The sequence below is a fragment of the Ambystoma mexicanum genome, chromosome 6q (assembly GCF_040938575.1).
Source record: "Ambystoma mexicanum isolate Mex_15411 chromosome 6q, UKY_AmexF1_1, whole genome shotgun sequence".
Lineage (NCBI taxonomy): Eukaryota > Metazoa > Chordata > Amphibia > Caudata > Ambystomatidae > Ambystoma > Ambystoma mexicanum.
The window spans coordinates 948,944,833-948,959,202 of record NC_090937.1 but is presented as its reverse complement, the minus strand read 5'-3'; positions in this window follow the sequence as shown (position 1 = coordinate 948,959,202).

Here is a 14,370-nt window from a genome sequence, read left to right as displayed (position 1 = left end):
TCTTTGCCTCACATGTGGGAGAAGGAAGAGGGCCAAAGGATGCTGGACAGAGAGTGACAGGAAAGGAGGGTGCAGGTGTGCTGATGAGGAGTATCTCTGTCTTACTGGCATTAAGGCAGAGATTGTTGGCAACACACCACTCCTGGATATCAGACAGACCGTCAGAGATGAGAGGAGAAGAGGAGGCAGAGGGGAGCCTGAAATGGGCTGAGTGTCATCCTCATAGCACTGAAATTTGGAGCAGAGAGTGGCAATGTAGTGGGCGAGAGGTGCCAGGTATTGGTTGAACAGTCAGGGAGAGAGGTTAGACCCCTGGGGAACACCACAATAGAGACTGAGATAGTGGAAAGGAAGGACCCAAGCTGGACCTTGGCTGGTCAATCGGAGAGGAACAAGGTCAACCAGGCCAGGGTATGTTCGGTGATACCAAGGTTATCATGGAGAAGATTGAGCAGGATGGCATGGTTGACCATGTCAAAGGCAGAAGACAGATCAAGTAAGATGAGGATAGAGGCGAGGTTAGAATTAAGGTTACAGAGCAAGTCTTCACGGATGTTCAGGAGAGCAGTTTCCATGCTTCTGGCTTCTCTGAAGCCAGACTGATGGTCATGGAGACAACCAACAGATTCAGTGTGAAGATTAAGCTGGGAGATGGCCAGTGTTGCAGGTGTTTGCCAGGAAACAAGGGTTGCAGAAGTCAGCCAAGGCAGGAGCGAGGGTGTCAATGTGGTCTGTGATGGTTTTGGAAGAACAGGTAAGAACCTGTTTTGACTTTCATAGATCAGACTTGTCTATAAACCTCGTCAGGGGAGAACATGGAAAGGAAGATAGAGAGGGAGGAGAGGTGGCGACAGGGGTCCCGAAGGTAGAGGAAAGGTTAGGGGTTGGAGGAGGAGAGGACGGGAGGGTGGACAGATTGTCTTGGGTTTTAGAGATGAAATGAGAATCCAGGGCTGTGGAGTGGCCTGGGAGGGGACAGGAGAGGTAGAGACTGCAGCAGGATTGGCCAGCTCCTCACAGATTTTAAAGAGTTTGGCCGAGTTTTTAGATGCAGTGAGATGCGGGTTTGGATGTGGGCTCTCTTCTTAGTGCAGACCGAGAGCCGGTATTGCCTTTAGAGCAGGCAGCAGGCCAGTTTGTCAGAGGATGCACAAGAAGCTAGCCATTTCCTCTCAGCCACCCTGCACTTGCATTTAAGGGTGACACAGTCAGAGTCATACCAGGATTTGCACCTGGCTTTGCGCTTCAAGCGGATCCCCATGACAGGCGCAAGAACATCAAGAGTATCAGAGATAGAAGAGTAAGGCATGGGTAAGGCTGTGTCAGGCTGTGAGTCAGCCATAGATGGAGGAGGGGGTAGAGAAAGTGGCAGCAAAAGCCTCAACTGACATATGCTTCATAGGTCAGATTACCGCAAAGGTAGGTGGTAGTGCTGGAGTTGGCTTGGCCTGAGGGGTGAAGAGGGAGAGGTGGGAGAAAAGGAGAATGTGATCTCTCCAGGAGAGAGGAGTGGTGAGGGGGATAGAGAGGGGGAGGTCTGAAAAGATCAGAACATCCAGACAGTGCCGTTCAGAGTGAGTCAGGCCAGAGGGGAGAATAGAAAGAGAGAGATAGTCGCAGAGGTTGCGAAAGAGTACCAGAGGAGAGACAGGAAGCATCCAGGTGGATGTTAATGTCTCCAAGAAGGAGCAGTTGAGTGGTCAAGGCCAGGATGGAGGAGGAGAGGTCCGCCCACTCAGAGATGAAGGAGGTTATCTGACCAGGTGGCTGATAGATAGTAGCCACGGTAAGAGAGAAAGCCAGGAGATAAGGCATTCAAAAGAGGAGTAGGCCTGCATAGGAATGACAGAGGCAGGAATCCACTCCGGGAAGATGAAGGCTACACCTCCTCCGGAACGGTTGGATCTGGGAGCGGAGAGGATCTTGTAGCCATCAGGGAGGAGAGTGTCAAAGCTCATGACAAAGCTGGCCATGAACCATGTATTGGTGAGACAAAGGACGTTGGGATCAAGTTCTGCCAGGAGGTGGCAGATATTAGAGGAGTGTTTGAGAGCTGAGCGCAGTTGAGAGTGGCAATATGGAGACGGTTGCCAACCTTGAAAGACTGCCAGGGAGGGGTACAAATCTGAGGTATGCCCTGCAGAGGTGTAGAAGGAGGTATAGAAGGAGCACGAGGGGTTGCAGAAAAGGAAGGATTAGAGGGAAAGGTAGCCAAGGAGAAGGCAGATGGGGGAGGCAAGGAAGCCAGAGAAGGGAAAGAAGGGACAGCAGGAGAAGAAAGGAAATTGGTGAGGCTCGGGAAGGAGAAGGTTGGCCTGAGGGCCATGGACCAAGACAGTGCCATTCAGGTAACCATTAATGATGACCTTAGAGGAGTGGAAGGGGGCCAGGAGGGCCTCCCACCAGGTGCCACCATTAATGAGAGAAGAAGAGAAATGAGAGAGCACAGAGACCATATGAAGGGTCCATAGGTCTGGTGAGGGAACAACAAAGAGGATGTCAGTGAGGTTCTGTCTGGATGAAACCAGAATAGGTGTCAGCTATAGGGAGGCCTGGGTTGAAGACCAGGATATTCTTTTTGAACCTCTTCCTATCAGACTTAGTGAGCAGAGCAGGATAGTTGATAGAGAAGCAGTTTGAAAAGATAGAAAAACAGAGAGCACCATAGAGTAGGTGGGGGAAGAGGAGAGAGGAAGAGGTATGGAGGGGAAAGGTGGGGGGAGACACTATGGGAGAACTCAAGGAGGAGTGCAAGCAGACGAGACGGAAATGGACAAGACAATAGTGGATGACTGACTAAGTAGACAAGACTTTAGATGAAAGAGTAGGCACAAAACACTGCAGTCCAGTAAACAAATCAGGTTACCAGAGCATCAGGAACAGAGCAGTCATTAAAAAGAGAACCCAGAGGAGGGTGGAGCACAGCAGAACACAGAACAATATATAAAAGAAAAAAAAGGCAAAAAATATACCTAGAAGAAGGAAGAATGCAGAAGAACACACAGCAATATAATGCAAAACAGGGCAGTCAATGAGGAAGAGCAAAGGGGGCGTGTGGGTGCAGGAGGCTGGAGAAGGGGGGCATGAGGCACATGCAATAGGGAGTTTCGAGGGACCACACAGTCAGGGAGGCGCCGATGCGATCGAACCATACACCCACGCTGCAGCGCGAGAATAAAACTTTTACAAATGCACAATTTACTGTGCCACGGAGCACCTATCCTCACCCCAGCACCGGAAAAGTTGACGTTGGCGTTGCCTGATGATAGTGGGGATGGCCTGTGGGGACAGGGGGAGTAAACACATGTTGGTGCATGCTTACCTGCTGTCTGGGCAGGGGTTTGGGTCTTGGGTCATCCTGGTCCAAACAGGTCTAAACAGGAATTGCCCTTTTCTTTGTCTGCCCTTCACTTCAGACGCCCAGGCAAGAGACACCTTTGAACTAAGAGTTAAGAGCAGAAAGTAAGAGGCAGGGCTAAGAAGGTGGACAGTACTTAGGCCAGGTGACCTAGATCCACTTGCACCTGCTCTCCAACTGCAAAGGAAAAGAGGCTGGGGGGGCCTCTTAAGTAGGGAAACAGAGTGGCAACTAGAAAGGCAAAAGGTGGACGGGGCTTAGGCCAGGAGGGCTCCTTAAGCAGGGACAAAGAGCGGCAATCAGGAAGGCACCAGGTGGGTGGGGCTTAGGCCAGGAGGGCTCCTTAAATAGGGAAAAAGAGCAGCAACCATGAAGGCACCAAGTGGGCTGGGCTTAGTCCAGGTGACCTAGATCCACTTGCATCTGCTCCCTATATGAAAAGCAAAAGAGGCTGGAGGGCTCTTTTTCACTACTTTTGGCCTCCAGGCAGCAAGAGGAGTCAAGGTGGATGGAGGGATGCAGAAGGAAGTTCTGACAAGTGGAGCCACCGCCGACTTAAAGAGGCACGGCTAAACGCAAGTTATGCCATCCCAGGATAAAGTAGCAGCAGGACCAGAGGCCGGTGCAACAAGGAGAAAGGCATTTTCCAGCATGGCGTGGAACACAGGAACAGCCTGTAGCATACACATACAATAACAATAGTACAAGCAAAAATCAATCCTGGGCAGCAGACAGAACCCAGCCTAATGCGGAAGCAATAAGAAGAAGCAGGCAATGTGGACATTGCTTATAATTAATGGAAACACTACTCTCCCTCGTCTCACCGGATAAAGAGAAGAAGAGGTTGTGCTTAACAGGTGAGTGAACCAAGTCTACCATGAGGTGGAAACACTACAAAAATAAATGGAAAAGTAGCACTGCCTCTAAAGTTGTAAGTTGTGGGAACTTGAAAAAGGTTATAGGTGGAAAGTACAACTTTTGAACTTTGACAAGAAAACCCTAAGAAGGATTCAAAGCACGAGCCAAACCCTCTTTTAGACTGTGAAAGGGTGAGAAGTCTAAAGAGAATCAGAGGAAGCAAAAATAATCCCCCCGCAGAGTTGTGTAACTGTATTTGTTTTGGAGCACCTTATTTGGGAGCTATTATTTGGAAACTGCAAAGTAAGGCTGCATGTGTCCAGCCAAGAGACATTTTTCCTTTTCATGTTCTATTGCGTTTATATTGAGAGGGACAAATGAGGATTGCCTTTTTATTACTGAGACCTGGTTTCAAACCAATTCTGTCTCACAATTCCATTTGCTCCTTCCTCCAGGTTTCCTGATTAAATTTGAAAATTGGGAGGGGTTGGGGGGTTGCTATTGTTTTTAAATCAAAATTTTCCATAACAAACTTTCGTGGCCTACAATGGGACGAACAGTCTCAGGTTATTGCCTGTAGATTATCGACATCAGCAAGTGACTCTATTTGGGTAATACTTTGCTATCGACCACCAGGTCCCACTGGTGTGCTTTTTGAAAAACTAGAGTAATTTCTCACATCAGAGCAGCTTCAGTGCTCACGATTGATGATTCTCGGGGGCTTCAATGTGTGGTGTCATGACTCTGGTAGTCAGTGCTTTAAGTGGGGTAAGAAATTGAGGGGGGGGCCTCGTTTGGGGGCGTGGCTTTCATTGTGGGCGTGGCCTAAACATGCACAAATCATAGTAAGGTGTGCAAACAAATATATAAATGTATGTGAGTATTTATATGTTTGTATGCGTACTACTATGGTGTGTGTACTTTTCAAGTTATATTTTATAAACATAGCAATGTTACATATTTCTATGTTTATAAAAGGTGGCTTAAAAAGTGCACAAACCATAGTAAGTTACGCACACTTGTGTGCTTACCTTACTATGGTTTGTGTACTTTTCAAGCCACCTTTTATAAACATAGATATTTGTAACAAGTTTCTATGTTTCTAAAAGATGGCTTGACAGGTAAACAATTCAAGGCATATTTTATAAAGCGTCGATGATGGACAAAACAAACCGCAAGGTGGCTTTGTCTGTCGACAAAGCTTTATGAAAGATGCCTTGAATTTTGCACGTTTCAAGCCGTCTTTTATAAACATAGAAATATTTCTACCTTTATAAAAGATGGCTTGAAACGTACACAGTTCAAGGCATCTTTTATAAAGCTTTGCCGACGGAGAAAGGCACCTCTGGCTCTGTGATCTATCTGCTCAGAGCACATAGATCACTGAGCCCGAGGCGTCTTTCACCCTCTGCGAACCCGCGGGCTCCGTGATCTAATCTGCATAATAGATCACGGAGTCCGCGGGGTCAGTGACCTGGGGAGGGAAAACAAAGGGACAGTAACTTCCTCTGATGACCCTGATGAGGGGTCATCAGAGGGAGTTACACTAACTGACAGAAGTGCCGCCAGCCTCAGCGTCGCTGTGGCTGGCTGGCACTTCTGTCAGCTTGGCCGACATAATGACGGGCGCATCTCCCGTTGCGGCTGCGGCCGCGGTGGGATAATGCATCCCGCCAATGTTGTGAGGGACGGGGGGCCCCGGCTGGGTCCCGGCTCAGCCCCACTTTCTGGTAACGGCAGGCCCCAGCCCACTTAAAGCACTGCTGGTAGCATAGATTGACTAAGGCTTAGTGAAAAAATGTATTATCTTTGAGTTCCTCCGTCTCACAACAACTTGGGCCACTGTCTGGATATTGTTTTATATAGATGGCGAAATTCACCATATAAATAATATGCCAGTAAGTTGGTCCAACCATTTGGTTGCAATGTTTTCTATTCTCTCTGAGCACTTAGAACCGCAGAAAAATATCCATATAAACTCTGTCATGTCTCGCAGCAAAATTGCTCTTGATGTATTTACAGGACCTCAATTAGTAGTGGATCGTCTACCATACACAGCGGAAACAAACTGTGAAAAATATTATCAGACGAACATAGCCTCTCTGAAGAACTGATGCTAGGGCACAGCTGAAAGCTAGGAAGCAAAATAAAAATAGAAACAATTCCTGGTTCTCAGAAGTCTTGAGAGAGCTAAAGCAGAATTATCGAAGGAAAGAACAAATGTGGCAGAAAATGAAAGACTTATTTTCTCGCCATGATGCCAAAGAGGCACCAGTGACTTACAAATAAGGATTTGAAAAAGCACAGTTTTATTAAAAGTCGAATTACTTCCTCAAAAAATTGGTCCAAGGAATTCTTTGCTATAATTAAAAACCTCTCCCTTCCATATAGTGCTTCTTTTAAATTATATCCTTCCTAACGAGTTTAATGATTTATTTAATGATAAGGTTCAAACCATTCATGAGAACATTGACTCATAAACCATTACCACAATAATGGCTGACCTGAACAAGGATTGCCCAAAGGCTCCTACTTCTGTGTCATTTACCTTCTCATTCTCAACAGTAGACTCAGAGGAAATTGAGGCATTGATTCTTAATGTGAAACCTACTAATCATGATTATGACTGTATCCCAGCTTCATTGGCAGTACAACATGCGTCATCTCTCAAACCTTCTTTGGCGAATGTTGTGAATGCTTCCCTTACCCAGGGGATGGCGCCACAAGAGCTAAAAAATGCAGTCCATATGCCTTGCTGAAAAAACCCACTCTGGATCATCAGGTGTTAGGAAACTACCGGCCTATTGCAGTCCTGCCTTGGACAGCAAAGATTTTGGAATGAATATTCACAACACAGTTGCAGACATACCTGAAGGAAAAAGCTATCTTAGATATCTTCCAGTCCGGTTTTAGACCTGGCCATGGGACTGAGATTGCACTGGTGGCTGAATGGGATGACATTTTAAGGGCCACTGATGAAGGTGATCTGAGCATGCTGTTGATGCTTGATTTGTCAGCAGCTTTTCAAATTATAGACTTTGGTCAGCTGCTGAAGAGACTCTTGATGGTTGCTCAAGTCTCAGAGGACTCTTGAGTGGTTCTCCTCTTTTCTGGAACAGAGGACCCAAGTAGTTAAACTTGGATCATTTTATTCTAATTAAATGCCAGCCCTCAGTGGAGTTCCTCAGGGGTCATCATTGTCCCCTATATTACCTAACATTTATATTCACCCTCCGATTAATATTTTTCCCATATTTAATCTGGAGTACCCTTCCTATGCGGATGATACGCACATTTATGTCAGAATCAAATCTGTAACAGACCATGTTTTAGCTTGCGGGAATGCCATAAAATTGATAGTGTTTGGCCCAAAAAGTCTTTGTTAGGAGTATCATGCCACCTATCCTTGTCCTACTATATTTGATGCAAATATGTCCTTCGCCAGTAAAGTACAAAATCTTGGTTGTCTTTGGCAGGCATCGTTGGACTACAATGCACAGGTGTCAGGGCCAGTGAAAGCTGTTTTTTTAATCAACTTAGGCTATTGAAAACTATTATACCATTCATCCCAGGAATGGATTGTGCAATGGTTGTAGGGGCCACGGTTAATTCTAAAATCAACTACTGTGGAACCCTTCGTTTGAGTGCCCCAGAAATCCAATTAAATCGACTGCAGGTAGCCCAGAACGCTGCTGTCAGATTGATCCACAACCTCCCAAAACGTGCTCCCATCTCCATACATCGAAGAAAACTGCACTGGCTGCCTGTCAGAAAAAGGACTGAGTTTAGAACATTGTGTTTGATTTACAAATGTATCCAAGGAACGGCACCCAGATACTTGATATCTAAAATTCAGCCCTCCCGAGCCTGGTGTTCATTCAACCAAAATCTGTTGGTCGTTCCTCCCTCTCATCACGCTACCCGGGGGAATTGTTGTTTCTCTATCAAAGGCCCTTACCTCTGGAACTCACTCCCAGTTGAGTTGCGGAATGCCCCTTCCATTGTTGCCTTCCGTTCAAAGCTGAAAATGTTCCTGTTTGTTTGATTGAGGAATTTGTTGATTACACTTTAACTGAGCAAGCATTATAACATCTGCGCCTACATGCAGGATTCCTGCTTGGTTCCGTAAGGATTTGTGCATAACGAATGTAAAATCAATCAAGGGGATCAGATTAGGTAGAGATAATAATAATATAGCATTTATATAGCGCTACCACCCCTTAGGTATCTGAGCGCTGCTTATTATTACCCACGGTGCGTGGTGCTCATTTATCGACCTTGGAAGGATGAAAGGCTAAGTTTGGTCCTGCCTGGATTCGAACCTGCGTCAGCAGGCTCTACACAGAGGTCAAAGCGAGCACTCTACTCGCAGTGCTATCCAACCGGCTTACAGAGCATTCAGGTGGATGGCTGTAGGGTAGTGGAGGTCAGTCAGAGAGAGAGCAGAGGGGGCAGACAGGCAGCAGCATTACTCAGGTTAGGGGACATGGAGGAGGGAAGTGGCAACAAAAGTTAGGTGGCAGAAGTGGCAGGAAAAGGGCCGCAGTCTGGGAGGGAAGACATGGAGCAGAGGGCCCCACAGATCTCCTGGAGGGGGGGTTGTCCAGACGTGCAGATACTGTGTGAACTTAAGTTTAGGAAAAAAGAGGCATGTTTTTCCAGGGGCTGGAGGCTAGTGCTTGTAAGTGAGGATGACAGCAGCCTTTTGTAGGGGATTTTATTGATTTTTCCAGAGCTTTGGGAATGCTGGGGCCATCTGTTTTTATCTGTGACACGGATCTTCCATGCAGATTGTGCCTTCTGCATTGAAATATTGAAATGGACATAACCATTTGAAAATCTTATACAAACAACACTTGCATACTTGTGCAGAATCAGTAGTCAATTTCCAAGTAGATGTAACGTGCTCAATACAATGCACACTATCATTTTTGAAAGAAATGGAAATATGCCACAATTTATTTATATGGAAAAAGGGTATTGTAACAATATACATATTGCTTCATAAAAAAAAAAAAAAACTAACAATATATCATATTCTTCCAAAGGTCGAACATAAATGTTACTTTTTCTAATTGAAATACATTTCTAAAGCGCGTTTTGAACAATGTATTAACTAGACTAAGGGAGTGATTGAAACATCAAGTCTCAGAACTGTCTGCAGAGCTGAGCAAACGACCTGTGTTGAAAGAGAAATGGCTGTGAACACTGGGGGATCCACTATTCTAATTCAGGTACATGCTGTGTTTCTCATCATAGCATTCAAAGGTAAGGTTGTTCCTCATAATATGTGACATTTTGTCATTTTACATCCATTAAATTTAGAACATCCAATAAAGGTTAAACGTGAATTTGACATTTAAAGGAAGACTTACAATAACAAGTGCCATATTCAGTGATTACCATTTAGAGCTAAAGAGAGGGCAGTGGTGGCTGATAACAGTGCATCAATGGTCATAGTTCATTCACCTTTCAAACTAATTTTCTGTCTTTTAAAAAAACAAATTCCATTAGAATGTGTCCTGCGTTCGAACACAAGAGATTTGATGTCACATTAATTTCCCCTTGTGTTGTATATGTGTTAACCTCTCTCTCTCTCTCTCTCTCTCCCTTTCTCTCTCTCTCTCTCTCCTTCTCTCTCTCGCTCTCCTACTCCACTTTCTCTCTCTCTTGCACTATCCCAACCTCTCTTTGTAATCATTAGTGGAGTGCACAGTCATGTAAACCATTTCATAGTGGATATAGCATCTGATATGTTGACAAATGAAGAAATAATAATGGAGTAGCGATAAAAAGGATATTTGTGTTCTCTTAATCTGACCTAAGAAAAAACACATTATATGTTATTAGTCCATTGTATTATGGATGGGGATTGAAAGCAGGCAGCAGTATTTGATAATAGAACAACTAATTGATAAAGGAAAACACGACTTTTCATCCAGCTTCAATTGCACTGCTAGCATTCCCCCTACGAGGTTTGGAACAACCTGGTTTCAAATGTTGGAGATTATTAAATTGTCAAAGCAAACTTGGAGTGTGAAAGTTAGATGCAGGTTCTCAGGTCTATTTACTTCACCCTTATTCCTTCTGCAAGTACTGCAACCTTCTATATGAGTACCTCAGACATTTTGTATTTTGAGCTCCCATTCATCATCTTCTCGAGGTAGGGAACGTTTGATCCTCTGAGAGACATGAAAAACGTAATGGATTATTTTTCCAAGCCACCAATAAATCGAGATGGAATGAAACAGGGTTCACTTTTTGTACTATATGGAAAGATCCATAGTACCTTGTGGAGAGCTTGGAAGCAAGCATATGAGTAGGTAGATAATGAGAAGATAGCCATAACGTATCACCTTCACTGAGTGACAGACCCTGGTGTATTTTCTGTCAGAATATTTCCTTAAGGCTGTTTAAGCCTGTTTCATATTTCCTTTAACCAATTTGTGGTAGTCTTGTACCTTGCACATTAGATACTTCACTGAAGGTGTAGAAAGACTAAGAGAGCTAGTGAATAGGGAAAATATTTGGATTTACACCATAACAGCTGAAAAACTGGATAATCCTTATAGAGAAGTGAAGAGCATTTCTATAGGCGCATTCCACCAGTTGTGCTGTGTGGCCGAATAAAAACATTAAAGTTAATGCTCCATGGGATAATTGTGTCGCTCTGCTCATTATTCTGTAAGTGGTAACCGGAAGACATTGGTTAAGCAATTACAAAGGTCCTTCAAAAAGTAGTCCAGAATTTCAATACTTACTCAGAACCACTGTTGAGATTAACATGATTAGTAGTCTTATAGTTTAAAGGTGCCTCCAATACATTATTTGGCCATTTCAGTGGTTGTCAGGGAAAAGTGGGATACATTGGAAAATTAGTTGATGGTTTCCATGAAAACTATGTATCCATTAGACAGGGGTGGTTCCATCACAAAGTCTGCTGTTCATGAACCATGTTTTATCTGATCTATTTTCTGATTTCTGAACCCCCACTGGCATCTCTGGTCGGTGGAGTAATCCTGGCAGCTTGTAATACGTGACATTGCAACGGATACAAGCTGAACATGTAGAAATATAGACTTTTCTACTGTATGCCACTAAACATTCCTATCGATCGGATCTCATGTTGTTCTTATAGCCGATGTCCAGCAGCTAACCTGTTATGACAAAAATATACTGCCTGTGTTGTAACCAAGCTGACATGTATTGAACATATATGTAATGGTTATGGCAGCATAGACCATCTCATTGCTAAAGCTTCCTATTGTTTAGGAAGAAAGTGTGTATTGGTGTGGCTGCTTGATCTGCTGAAGAAACAAGGATACACTGCACATATTGGATCTACCAGTCTGGTGTAGGTTGGCATATAGACGACTGGCAGAAAGAAGGGGAATCTGCAACAGTGCTAAGATTACCCAAAGTGAGAAACATGTCATGTTGGGTGGAGAAAAATATAGGGCCTCATTATGACACCCGCAGTAGCTGTGCTGCTAAAAACGGCAGACTTCCGCCAGAGTTATGTTTTTGGAAAAATAAACTCCCCATTCCTATTCAAGTCCCATTGGACTCGACGGGAATGGGGAGGAGTGATGCACCGGCACTGTATACAACAGTGCCGGTGAATCCGTCAAAGTCTGCGGAAGGTGCCGTTCCGCCCGCCAGGTCAGAGGGGATTCCACCAGCAAACATGTTCTCTGCCGGTCTGGTAACAACGGTGCCGGCAGCTCACTGGCACCACTGTTACCGCGACCGGCAGGGTTATAATCAGGCCCATGGACTCACCAGCTCTGTATATGTTTCCGGCATTCAAAACGTTGGAGACTCAGATTCTGAATGTCAGTACGATTTTCTGGTGTATGCCATGGTCCCAACTGCAGGTATTTCACTTTTCTGCATGCCTGTTTGAGTAATTGCTTTTCCTGCTTGTACAACTATTGCAGAAGTATACAATTGGGTGTTGTTCCTGATCTTCTTGTGTCTATTCCTGTGAGCCAGTTCAATGCATCAGATTTAACTAAAAATGGCTCGGAGATGGCCCAGTTAGAATATTATCAGTGGAATCGTTACATTCACATGCAGACCATCTTTTCTGGTCCTGGAATTACTAATGATTTTATGCAGGAGTTATAATTAATCAATCTAGAAAAATATTACACTCCTATTCCCTGCCAACCAGTTGTTTTACCTGGATTTTTTATTTTCTTCTATTGAACTGGTTTGCCATTTGAACATAATTAATGATATACACGCCACAAGCTTGTTCTTTGAGAGGGTGTGGCAGTAGCCATACTACAGGCTGGCTAGATCTGGTAAGGAAGCAGGTCATTCCACCTACTCATCTACCTACAATTAAGTATGTGTGATGTTGTTTCGTTGTTTCAATGTTCACATGGGTCAAAATGGTTGAATAATTAGGTTTGAGAAAGGATGTTTCATGGAAAGGTGTCAGTCACAATGTCTGTTTATTTCTCCAGAAAACAAAAGGTCAATGACATGCAAGATTATATAATAAAGGAACATGAAAACGCATTGAAGAAGCAGACTTTAATATATTGAGAACAATATTCTAGACTGAAATATATCATTTTATGAAATATTTTAACATTGAAAAATCTTTGTTTGCACTCATTCTAACTTACCTGAGGGCCCCACCTCCTAAAGCTCTGGATTTAGCCTCCACTCTTAGGGCAGATTACCTGTCACTGCCATCACACCCTAAAACACGGTTTAGAGATTCATCCTCCTTTTTAGTTTTGGTGCTGCTGAAAGCTTTACCTTTAAGCTGTAACTAGTGTCATTAAACGTCCCTAATGAGTTTCAATGCAGATGACATATGAGGATGGATTTGTGTTGTTGGCTGCGTCCCACCCATTTAACACCCATCTCTAAGTCAAATCTTTATGATATTCCTTCCATCCCCACCTATCTTCCCTCAAACCACACCCCTTTTTGCACTATTTACCTTGCTGAGTTTGTTTGCCATTTTTTTCCTACAGAGTCGCCATCTTGAAATGTACTTGTTTACAGTTTTATGCTGATATATCAAATCCATATTTAGAATGTTACTTTTTGAAATAAGTAACTTATAACATTTTACATTTTTTTAGCATCATTTTGATTTTGTTGTAAAATAGGAATCTATTACACACATTTTTATAAAAGCATATATAGAACGTCACAGTAAATCACCTGATGAGGACGCTTGTGGGGTCGTCACGTGAGACATTTCAAGCTCTTTGTGTTGTTCACGGTAGTGCACGCACCTAGTAAGAATCTCCAATGATCACACACCGAGACACCGTCCACAAAGAATGCTCGTCATTGGCGGCACTTGTGAGGACACCCCACCAAACACGCACCCGAGTAGCAGGAAAGATTACTTTCCAGAACAAAAAAGCTGCAGCTAAAAACCACTGTGCGGTCCAGGCAAAACTGCAAATCCCACAGGCGTTTCTTGGTGAGTAATGACTCGCATTGAAAACAGATCCAACGCCTTCGAAAAACCAGGCCAAGATGAAGAGGCTGACGTCACCGACGTGCATCGGTAGTGTGCAGTGAGAGAAAGGGGCTGCAACACTTGAGAAACCGCTTGAAATTCTAAGCAGAGACCGTTTTGTTACACCTACTTCAGTGCTGGTCATTGGGCCAGCTATCGGCGGATTTGAGATCCGGCACCAGATATGGAGCCGGATCTCGGGATCCGGCCAGAGTCAGAAGCCCAAGCCCATGAACTGCACTGGAATATTTTAAAAACAAAAAAAGCACCCACAAAGGCAGCATTGCCTTTTACCACGGCTTTGGCACTGGTGTGTAATGCACAATGCTCGCTACACGTACAACTGATTCCTTTCAGTTGTACATGTAACGAGCATTGTGCATTACACACCAGTGCCAAAGCCGGCGGTAACAGGCAATGCTGCCCTCGGGGGCACTTTTTCTTCCTTTTTTAAAAAAAAGTATTACAGCATTGCTGGATGTCCACTACGGGCCCCGCCCCCTCTAGACCACGCTCCCTCGGGCACTGCACCCCCCCAAACTCCTCCCCCACCACGGCCCTGTGTTGTGGGAAACCCCACCAACATTTTTTTCCATTTGCACCACTGACCTACTTAATACATGTAACATTGTATTTTAACATGATAAATACATACAAT